General features: G+C 43.0%; 1 protein-coding gene across 2 annotated transcripts in view; it reads left to right on the top strand.

The window, feature by feature from the left end:
- Positions 1-12,302, top strand: part of LOC126411755 (transcriptional coactivator YAP1) — a 364,629-nt gene that overhangs the window by 84,682 nt on the left and 267,645 nt on the right. The gene's annotated exons all lie outside the window — the stretch shown is intronic.

Below are 12,302 nucleotides of genomic sequence, written 5' to 3'. Positions count from 1 at the left end.
ACAGACTCCAAAAAAAATACGCAAAAATTTACTTAAAAATTCGTCAATCTGCTTTTGGGGTGATATCTACGTTCTTCAGTCCTCTCATGAAGACCGCAAAGAAGTAAAATTAGACAAATAAGAAACAGTAGACAAACTCCATATAGGTGAGCGAGCTGGCGAGGGACTGCAGTGTAGTGTCCTCTGCCTCGTGAGGACAAGTGAAATCTGCAGTTTATAATCGGCAAATAGAATTCAGAGACCATATCTGCCTCCGGAAATGTTCTGCAGTTTAAAATCTCTTTCTAAGTCGCTCTCTTACCTTATGTAATCTATCTGAAACCTACTGGTGTCACCAGATCTCTTCCACGTATACAACTTCTTTTCACGATTCTTAAACACACTCTCGTTGTTTGTGTAGAACTTCACGAGGCGGCTTCCGCTTTCATTCTTTCCTCCCAGTCTATATGCTCTACTGTTCTGCCACCTCTTGCTTCTACTACTATAGATATCCTGTCCCCCATTACAATTAAATTTTCGTCTCCCTTGAAGATCTGAATAAGTTTATCTCGTCACACATTCTTTCGATCTCAAAAATTAATATATGTCACAATAACGAGCTTTGGAGTGGTTAGCAAAGTGTGGATATAGCTGTGCCAGCAGAAAAATCAGACTTTGTACTGTCCCCTCTGACGGAATTACCTTTGAAACTGCTGTACATCACATTTGCAAAAGATAATCTTTGTGCCCTATTCTTTATTTGACCCTCTGTCGGCTAAATGTAACGTTGCTGTACTTTTAGTTACAAATTTGTTTGGCAACCCTTAACGTAGAATACAAAATTGGCTTCTATCTATTTCTTTCAGTTATGTCGCCAGTAGTAGCTTAGCACGTTGAATAAATTATATTCCGAGCTGTTCTTTGCCCTCGATTCGAATAACCTACAAGTTGGCAAAATTCCCTTGAAATACGCCAGTTAAAGAGAAAAACCTAATATGAGCGTTTTTTTTTTCCGGAATGCCACACAGTACATTTAACGACAGGTCTTCAGCAGAGAAACTGCACCCTGCCAGAGAGATGCGAAATACACAATTTACTTTATATTTGAGCTTATGACACCATTCAGACAACAGTAATTACCTTCTGGTTATCTTTTGCCGAGAACCGGAATTTATCTCAGCACATAGTTTTATTTATTTATTTTACATAATTATTTATTGTCGTTGCTCCTGGCTATGCCGTCTTGTGATTCTAGGGCGAATCATTATATTCTCTACGTTCTATAGGCATATTTGTTTCAACATGACATTGAATTTATAGTATTTAATATCTAACGATAAATTCTACAGCCTTATGAACAGAAAAATGAAGAAATGAAAGAAAGCAACACGAGTTAAGTAGAAGAAAAAGTAAAACTCACCACCACAGGACCCTCTGTTCTTACTGTGTTACAATGGTAATCAGAAATCTAAGACAATCAAAATATCCACGGGTGTACTGCCGGTCTACAGTGTCCAACGGGCACAATATTTCGGTGTTCATATATGTCGCCATCATCAGGTGAACTGGCGGACTGAGCTCCTGTGAACGTGCCGGCACGGAGATCCGTACGCTATGGGTGCTCAGAGGGAACTGTCGTGCTTTTCTCTTCATTATTCTTTGTACTCCCTTCTCGACATGATTCTGCTGCTGCATTCGCTCTAAATCTCTTTGATCTTGTCCCACTTGCTTACCATACGTCGACCTGCAGATCGCTATGTTCCCTGTTGTGAAAATGATTTTGCAGTGCTCTTCATATTCTATAGGCAGCAGAGTTAAGTATGTTCCAACCTTTAGTATCTTGAGCAGTTCAGTCCAACTTCAAGGCATTTAGTCCGTTCCTCCTTTGCACGTTATGCTCTGGTTTCCCTGTTTCTCGTTGATCACAGATAGCCGTTACCTGTCTCCCGATTTTCTGCAGGTGGAGTGAGGTCCACCCACTCTTGCAAGTACGTCTTGTAAGCATACGAAATCCGTCCTTCAATAATTATAAAACATCTACGACACTATGGACACAAAAATTGCACAGAATGAAGTATATCTGTCCCTTACTTGGGCAACAAAGACGCGATCGTACGCAGTTTTTTAAGGACTGACAAAAATTTATACTCACGCCTACCAGAGGAGTCTCAATGCCATTCTTCTGCTCTCTACGCTCGAAATTAGAGTGCAGTTTCGATATTTACATCTATAGCTACTTTCTCTTGGTCGAGTCACTCGACTTAACTAGCAGCACGCTACTCTGTCGTACTTGAATGTCGAAGGGGCAGATCCCCACCCCAGTATTGCCAGTACAGCCTCGACAGGTGCTGCTGAAAGACCCAGCAGGCCAGAGGATGGTCGGTCGGTTGGTTGATTGATTTATTTGGGGGAGGGGACCTAACAGTGATTTCATAGGTACCATTGGATTAGGGAATGATGGAGAAGAAAGTCGGCCGTGCCATTTCAAAATAACCACCCTGGCATTTGCCTGAAGCGATTTAGGAAATCACGGAAAACCTGAATCAGGATGACCGGACGCGGGTTTGAACCGTCGTTTTCCAGAACGCGGGTCCAGTGTGCTAACCACTGCGCCACCGCGCTCGGTCAGGTCTGAACAGTACGCTCCTCTGCGCTCATCTTAGGCTGCATCTGCATTCTCGAATCGCAGCCGATGTGCACATATTCTTAACTGCGAAGCCAATTACGACATAGAAGATACAATCGTGGTGCGCCCTAATGGTCTGCGTCGATAGGTTGTAATGTATGAAACTGGCTCGATATTTACTAATTTTTCTGTGGGTAGCTTAATGAGTGTGTCATAAAATTCCATCTTTTGTTCAGTTTGACTCCCAAATATCTGCAAACGTAGCTGCTTTATATGGAGAAGGTATTAATTAAATCGTGAGTTTTCTTGTCTGAAATACTTAACCTACGATTAGCACGCAGGAAGGTTTTTGTTCTGTCATGGCCAGTTTACTATTCGAACACCACCCTGAATCTGCCAGTCTTTCCCGCTACCTGCACCCAAGAATCCGGACGCGACCACCAGCACTTAGTTTGCATACGCCACTGCTCCATCGGCAGTGTTCTCCCCGTAGAGTAGAAACGGGAGGGGTTCAGCAGTTAAGTTCCAGAAGAATCTTCCTGGCACATTAAAACTGTGTGCCGGACAGAGACTCGAACTCGGGACCTTTGCCTTTCGCGGGCAAGGTTCGCAGGAGAGCTTCTGTAAAGTTTGGAACGTAGGAGACGAGATACTGGCAGAAGTAAAGCTGTGAAGACGGGACGAGAGTCGTGCTTGGGTAGCCCGCGAAAGGCAAAGGTCCCGAGTTCGCGTCTCGATCCGGCACACAGTTCTAATCTGCCAGGAAGCTTAATATCAGCGTACACTCGGCTGCAGAGTGAAAATCTCATTCTTCAAGTTCCAGAAGACTGGACCACTTTCCAGCTGGAAATCACGAATCCAGTTGCACTACTGAGACTATACTTAGGCTGTAGTTCATCCTTTCCATATGATTTAAGAGTCATTTATTCTTTCGTTCGCTAAGGAACAGTGATGATTTGACAGCAGAGGAATGGTAGTCTGAATTTGAAAATTCCTGAAACGTTAATAAATTACCTTACGTCATTCTGACGTAGCGTAAGACGAAGTCCATGCTTAAGCCTTAAACATACTGTGACTCAGCGGATCGGCTCACGTAGCCTGTAATCAGGGGACGTGCAATTCGAAATGGAAATCGAAGAGTCATGCATTTATTTTCTACGCGCGAGTAAAGCATTGCCGGAGGTAGCGTCATATCAAGTACCAGAAACCGAGGGTACCAGTTGATGACAGTTCACAAAGCTCAAGAGGAACACTATCCCAAACCAGCGAACGGTGCAGACCCGTTAAATCCGGAGAGAGCCGGGTTGTGTGTAGTATGGTGAGCCTAGTGGGAGGGAAACGTGTAGCTGCTAGCGCCTCGAAGGCGCCTGACAACAGCGCAGTGCGGAGAAGCGCGGTGCACCGACGTGTCAGTTGAGCAGGAGTGCTGGCGGCGAGAGGAAAGGGGGGGGGGGGCGCAGGCGAGGCGAGGCTGAGCGCGCTTCCCAGAAGGACGGCCACAGGTAGTGCCGCCCAAGGTCACGCGGCCGGCAGCGCCCGCGCCCTCGCCAGCTGCAGGTGTACGGACCTCCCACGCTGGCCACCAGCGCAGTCGGGCCGCGAGGGTCGCCCGCCGCAGGTCGCAACTCGCCGCCCGCACTCTCGGCCGTTCTCAGTGGCGAGCAAGTCCCTGCGCGCGGCAGGGAACTGTCGGAGAGGAAAGAATGCCCTCTCTTGGCGGAAGCTGGTAGTTGTACGACAAGCGCAGCACAAAGAGGCAGAAATAGAGAAAGTATCATATTTGGGATTACAATGGTCAGTGGGATATTACATTTAAAAAAAAAAAGGCAAGTGCGAATAGGGCTTGCGCTGTGAGAGTTTCTACTTATTAATTAATAGTTTTAAGAAAGATAACACAAATTCTTTACAGACGAGTGGAAGAACTGGTAGAAGCCGACCTCGGGGAAGATCAGTTCGGATTCCGTAGAAATGTAGCAACACGTGAGGCAATACTGACCCTACGACTTATCTTCGAAAATAGATTAAGGAAAGGCAAACCTACGTTTCTGGAATTTGTAGACTTAGAGAAAGCTTTTGACAATGTTGACTGGAATACTCTCTTTCAGCTTCTGAAGGTGGCAGGGGTAAAATAGAGGGAACGGAAGGCTATTTACAATTTGTACAGAAACCAGATGGCAGTTATAAGAGTCGAAGGGCATGAAAGGGAAGCAGTGGTTTAGAAGGGAGTGAGACAGGGTTGTAGCCTATCCCGATGTTATTCAATCTGTATATTCAGCAAGCAGTGAAGGAAACAAAAGAAAAATTCGGAGTAGAGATTGAAATCCATGGAGAAGAAATAAAAACTTTGAGGTTCGCCGATGACATTGTAATTCTGTCAGAAACAGCGAAGGACCTGGAAGAGCAGCTGAACGGAATGGACAGTGTGTTCAAAGGAGGGTATGAGATGAACATCGACAAAAATAAAACGAGGATAATGGAATGTAGACGAATTAAATCGGGTGATGCTGTGGGGATTAGATGAGGAAATGAGACACTTAAAGTAGTAAAGGAGTTTTACTATTTGGGGAGCAAAATAACTAATGATGTCGAAGCAGAGAGAATATAAAATGTAGACTGGCAATGGCAAGGAAAGCGTTTCTGAAGAAGAGAAATTGGTTAACATTGAGTATCGATTTAAGTTCAGGAAGTCGTTTCTGAAAGTATTTGTATGGAGTGTAGCCTTGTATGGAAGTGAAATGTGGACGACAAATAGTTTCGACAAGAAGAGAATAGAAGCTATCGAAATGTGGTGTTATAGAAGAATGCTGAAGATTAGATGGGTAGATCACATAAGTAATGAGGGGGTATTGAATAGAATTGGAAAGAAGAGAAATTTGTGGCACAATTTGACTAGAAGAAGGGATCGGTTGGTAGGGCTAATTCTGAGACATCAAGGGATCACCAATTTACTATTGGAGGGCAGCGTGGAGGGTAAAAACCATAGAGGGAGACCAAGAGATGAATACAATAACAGATTCAGAAGGATGTAGGTTGCAGCAGGTACTGGGAAATGAAGAAGCTTGCACAGGATAGAGTATCATGGAGAGCTGCATCAAACCAGTCTCAGGACTGAAGACCACAACAACAACAACAATTACGATGAAAATTTGCTGGCGCCACACCAGAGGCGCATCAATAGCAGGTTCGCTCGGGAGCGTGTCTCTCAGCTGCTTTACGCACAGCGACACGCGCTCCAGACACAAGATACTGCATTATTAGATGATAGTTCTTATGGCCTTGAAGTTATTTATCTCCTCTTCTTTTGAAGACAATGTTACGGCGTCCAGTTAGCTCTACTTGAATTTCTCGCTTCTGCAAAGTATTACCAATTCGGTAAGGCAAATAGATAGATCAGTTGGAATAAGCAACCAGTAAATGAAGTTGACTTGGTACAATAAAAATTAATGTTTTTCACATTATTAGTGAACTGAAAATAAATCTACGTCCTCTCTCTATCATGGCCGGGAAAAGGCACACAATACAATATCGATGAAGCATTCGATAACAGTTATTATGAACATAAAAAAATTAATGTTCATATTTTCTCGCTAGTTCGACATGCCCGATTGTTGCGGGTATACCGCGCTTTAACCTTTGCCATAAACTACGTAGACGAATGAATGGATAAAAATAAAGAAAAAAATATGATCGTATAAGTTCAAAATGGTTCAAATGGCTCTGAGCACTATGGGACTTAACATCTGTGGTCATCAGTCCCCTAGAACTTAGAACTACTTAAACCTAGCTAAACTAAGGACATCACACACATCCATGCCCGAGGCAGGATTCGAACCTGCGACCGTAGCAGTCGCGCGGTTCCGGACTGAGCGCCTAGAACCGCTAGACCACCGCGGCCGGCTGCTCGTATAAGTAAACCAGCTTTTAGTTCCAATAAAAGTTTCGTATAAAGTTAATTAATTACAAGGGCATTGTGGCGTGCAGTAGATTGTGGTATTTTACAAATCGTGGGCAGGACTACAAGATAACAAATTACTTGCTATTAGCGTACATTGTAGCAGAACAAAAAAACATTTATATGGGACGAGAGTCATATAAAAATAAAATTTTAAACACACGTATTGATTTCCATGACACAGAAACTCTATTTTCAAAGATCATTTAACAACATAATACAGTATTTACAGACCTCAGTGCTGCAAGACATCAATCACGTCCAATCAGTACAACAGTTCGAACAAGGAGGAGGATTGAAACTTCCTGGCAGATTAAAACTGCGTGCCGGACCGAGACTCGAACTCGGTACTGGCAGAAGTAAAGCTGTGAGGACGGGGCGTGAGGCGTGTTTGGGTAGCTCAGATGGTAGGGCACTTGGCCGCGAAAGGCAGAGGTCCCGAGTTCGAGTCTAGGTCCGACACACAATATTAATCTGCTAGATAGTTTTATATCAGCACATACTCCTCTGCAGTGTGAAAATCTCATTCTGAAGGAGGAAGATTATTCTAGAAGAATCATAGATAACAAAAGATGGAGATTTTCACTGTCTTTTTCTATAGGTATTGTCTGAGATACAGGTTTTCACAGAATATTAAATTGTCACTGGCAATAATTATTTATTATTTTAGTCATGATGAAGTCCTTTTTTATTAATATTACCAGAACGTGCAGATTACCAACACAATGATGTCGTATTTTCTGAATAAATATAGGGTGCATGTTACAGCATGCTGACAAGTAATGCCCCGTAATTTTTATGTGAAAACTCGTAAAGAATTTCAAATAAAATAAACGTTGTTAACGATACAATGAAGGCCTTCACGACCGGATGTCATCGTCGGTGATGAATCTTCCCGGCTCCTGGTGTTTTCTTCTGAGGTGTTCCTCGCGACGCTGAGTCGTGCTGACTGACTACCAACATTCTACATCTTCATTCTTGATGTCTACATATCTGCAGCCCTCTGCCACTAGAGGGCTCCGCATTGTATCGTGTAGGATGGCGGTGTCTAACGTAACTATGTCGGTGCGTGAGAAACAGCCTGCTGTAACCGAGTTTTGAATTCGAAGAGTTCGTCCACGCATGGAGCACCTTACCTTTCAGCACGACAATGTTAGACCACACACGAGCGCTACGACATCTGCAACAATCTGACACCTTGGGTACTCTGTCATCGATCATCTTCCACACAGTGCCGACTTGGCCCCATCCGACTTTCATCTGATAGTGATGAAGTGGTGCAAGCAGAAATTGTGGCTCCGTCAACAAAGTCAAACATTCTGTAATGACGGGATCAGCAAATTGGCCTCTCGTTGGGAGAAACTGTTCGTCGCCAGTGTGACTATCTTGAGAAATAAATATGTAGACAGGAAAATTAAGTATGTAGAATGTTAATAACGTTTGTTTCATATTTAAAAAAAATCTTTAAGAGTTTGATATAAATTCGGAGGCATTACTTTTAAGCACGTCCTCATATACAGATAGTTCCTTTACAGGTTTTGAAGAGAGGGTTTGCGAGTATCAAAAAGTGTGACGTAAACTGCCGTACCTTCTCATTGCTTTGACTTCAGCTTAAATTTCTTACACCCCCAAAGAACCGTAGACTTTCGTGTTTGATATAAATTTCAGCTTGATTCCTGTACCCTTTCCGGAGAAAAGGGGGCCTTAGCAGGCGGACAACAAAGCCATCGTATGATGATTTCGTTTTTAGCGTTTGAGGTATGAAACCCTAAAATATTCGTCCTTAGCTTGGGCAACATTAGTCTGAAATACTGCTAACGCATCTGTCGAAGTCAGAACGACGAAAATACAGTCCTTTTGTTTAAGGAAAGCGAAAGTAGTAGTAACGCCTCCTAAAGACGAATCTCGATTGAAAGGCAACTTCTATTAGGATAAGAGAAGTTTTCAAAATAAGTGTGTCCTTAAAATGAAACTCAGTGCTGAAGAGTAGACTTCATGGTCGGTGGAGACTACAATAGAAACTACAGTAGGGTTCTTCTGCAGGCACGGAAAAAATGCTGATGGCAGCATTAAGTAGATGGTTGGTAAGTTTGTGTTTCGAATAAGATTATATATAAAAGAAGGTGTGGACTCTCACATATTAAAATATTCCGGATTGTTATGCTGTGATTGAATGAGTATCCTGTTGAAACCCAACGATTTTTCCCTGTCAGTGGCAAGGACATGATTTGATGAGGAAAAGATAAATGCCCTTCGATTTATATAATACGGCTCCCTTTTCTTCAAGGATGTTATGAGTGTCGCTCATTACTAATGGGTGTGCATCGGGCCTTGGAAAAGCCACAACCGCTGTCGAAGATGTTTTCCGTAGGCGACGGGACGAAACGTTGGGTTTCAACTAGAAGTTCATCTGCCACGTCGTAATATCGAGAAACATAAGGGCGACGATTTCGGCCGTAAAATGTTACATTTTTACACGGAGCCATTGCACAGATCCCAACATAGTGGAAGAGGAGGGTGGCAGCTATTACTTCCCGTGGGAGAATCTCGTTCGCATCCACCAAACGGATTAGTACGAAGAGTGTTTTCTGCCGATTCTGTCGCTGTGTTTCAGACCAGTTACATTACTGTTGACAACAGTTATTTTGACCAACCTGGGTCACAAACTGGGGTTTACGAACTGAATGTATGCTAATTTGCTGTAATCAATAGTACCTTCTCTTATAGCAAAACTGAATTACATCTGGCCCGGATGTTTTTTTGAACAGGGACAGAAAACACCAAGCGTATGATTAAAAGGCAGTGTAGTTATTTATAGCACATGTACGCTTTACTTGAAGTGGCAGTTCATAAATTACACTGTTACGAATGTTTCCGCTTTAGCCCATGGATTAAACTGTTGTGAAACTGTTTTTACCTCTAGCAACTGAACCCCCTCCCCCCTCTGTGCTCTTATTGAGATTAGAAATATGCTGTCGATATAATCTAATATTTTGTGTGGTTTTTGTGTTTGACCTTTTTTACACCAAGATACACCTGAAAGCTACGGTTATAATGACGACGCTAGCGTTAAATTACGAAAAACTGGTTTCCAGTCCTACAGAGAGGTTATCGATCTTGAGTTCCAGGCAGTGCTGCGTGAATTATTGAGCTCGCGGCGGTTAGAGGACTACGCGAAACGTCACGCGACTGGCGGTCAGTTTCCCCTGTGTTGTGTACTTAGTTTTCCTTCCCGCATTTTTAGCACCGCACTTCGGATAATGTCGAGTGCAGCTGAGAGGTAGACATATTATTTAAGCAAATAATGCTGATACCGTAGAGCACGGGCACAACAGCCGTCCGAGTAATTTTATAGCGCCGCATAAACCGAATGGCATTGTATTAGCATCATTCACGGCACATCCAGACGAAAAATTTGTATTCTAGCTTCGTTTCATTGTAAACTTCTATCGTTTTATGCGCCATTTCCTGTTTCGGCAAACGATCAACTGATTTCGTTACGATGTCGTGCATGCGCATAGGATACAGCCCAGATGTAACATTTTTTTTCCTACTTCACAGCTATTAATGCCTTATAGAGAAATACTGTTTATTGACGCCCTAACCAGAGCAAAGACATTTAATATCGATCTGTTGTCGACGGTGGGTCATTTAAACGGAGCAGACGAGCGACTGGCTGCATGCGATAACACGTCCGTAGTTACACAATGCGACCAGAACTGAAGGCGGTAATTAACACATACACGCTTTAGTCACCCGCTAACATGAACAACCTGCTGTATTATGTTAAACACATTTCAGAGGTTAAGCTAAGGCGTACATTAGGTGGTTTATCGTAGCCAAGGAAGCATTTTACCCCCAAGTTGCGCTTTCTACGCGTGGTTTTCGTTACTGACACAAAATCTATAATGCTGTGTGTTACGTTGCAGCTGTGTTTATTGTTCTGCCTGTATCCGTTGCAGTTCATTGTGATGTCAGCAGTCACAGATCTGTTTTCTGTTGCACGCTTTGGCGTCTTCCGACATTACTCTCGGCTTATATGACTGTCCGCCTCGTTAACTGCAGGGTCAGCGTGGCAGATTGCTAACCGAAGGGACCTGGATTTGATTTCTGGCCGTGTCGGAGATTTTGTTCGCTTGGTGACTGCGTATTGTGTAGTCCTTACATTCGTATCGTTATAACGGACTCGAAAGTCGCCTCAAACACACAGTCGTATCGTTTTCTTACTACTGAGATCGCATCACCCGAAAGCCAACGAACTGAAATTAAAAATGTTTTTGGGACACTTCGAACTCTAAATTTTCTCTTATCTCATTCACCAGTGTAGAACGACATACTTGACGTTTTACACGTGTAGTACGAATTTGACTTCTATGGGCTACTTTTGTGTGTGTTCTTGGAAAATACAAAAATACTGAGGTATGCTCATCTGCTTTTCTCAGAAGTGTGTATCAATTGTATACCTGTCTCATGTGGATGACAAATGAGTAGATGTACATTATATTGTGTTGTGTGTTGTTAAGAGTGTCTAAAGACGTTCAGTAGAGAGATAAGGAGAAACCCACTGGGTACACAACCAACCCCTCTGTGAAGTTGCGACAGCGAGGCTGGTGACCTGAATATCCCCATTCTGTGTATGGACTGACATAGTCAACCAAATGTTCTCTTTCTGTCAGATACCGAGAAAACATTCCGGAATTAACCCACACACTGAGTGCAGTAAATTTTAAGAAGGCGCTGCTCCTCTTCCCCCTCACTCTTCTGAGTACTTAAAGAATGCGAAAGTCAACAAGATAAGCTGCGTGTTGAACAAAACTTGGCCAGGTGCAGTAGGACTCGCGCACTGATCGTGCCATACAAACTTAAGTGTACAGACAGTTGATCCATTCCGGGAACTGATAATCTCGACCATTTCCGCCTGTTACCGACATTCATACTAGCAAGATACCGACGTCGGGGATTCTCAGATTTTCGAGAACTTTTTAATTTCACTATTGTAAGAATGACATAAAGTCATCCAGGAGGCAGGCGATCATTATTATAATAATCAGTCGTTCTCGATTCAGGCTGACTGGTTCGCAGTGGTAAAAGTCGAACATCAGGCAACGAATGACTTTCTTGCTTATATGATGTATTTCGGAGTTTATCCATCATCACACACCCAGGAGCCATTACTTAAGGTAGATATAGCGTTTCAAGTTGCTTATGAAACAGAAATTCGCATGCTAGTACCTGAGCGTCTGTTTCACATACAATTTGAAACACCATATCTACCTGTAGAACTCGCTCACGGATATTTGACTACGGATAAATTCTGAAACGCGTCATATGAGCAATAAAGTATTTCTTGCCTGATATTTGACTTTTACCGTCGCGACCCAGTCAGCCTGAATGCAGAACTACTGACTGTTCTAATTTCGACTTTTATGTCGGATAACAGATCGTGTGATTTAATTACAAATTCACAATTTTACGATTTTTCCATTACTTGGACTATGAAACATTACTTTTTGCTAAATTTGATCATTCTAGATCGACGAGAAGTACCCTAGAGGTCCTAATAAGTGAATTTGCGAGTATCAAAATATGTGATGTGAATGGCAGTACCTTTCGATTGCACTGACTTCGATGTTTAAATTTTTTACACCGCCAAGGGCCTATAGACCTCAGTATGTGACGTAAATTTCAGCCTGATACGGGTACCACCTGAGAAAAAGGGGTTTTGACAGTCGGACAGACAGATGG

The sequence above is a fragment of the Schistocerca serialis genome, chromosome 1 (assembly GCF_023864345.2).
Source record: "Schistocerca serialis cubense isolate TAMUIC-IGC-003099 chromosome 1, iqSchSeri2.2, whole genome shotgun sequence".
Lineage (NCBI taxonomy): Eukaryota > Metazoa > Arthropoda > Insecta > Orthoptera > Acrididae > Schistocerca > Schistocerca serialis.
Note: the sequence above shows the minus strand (reverse complement) of the source record. Positions and strands in the feature narration are given on the sequence as shown.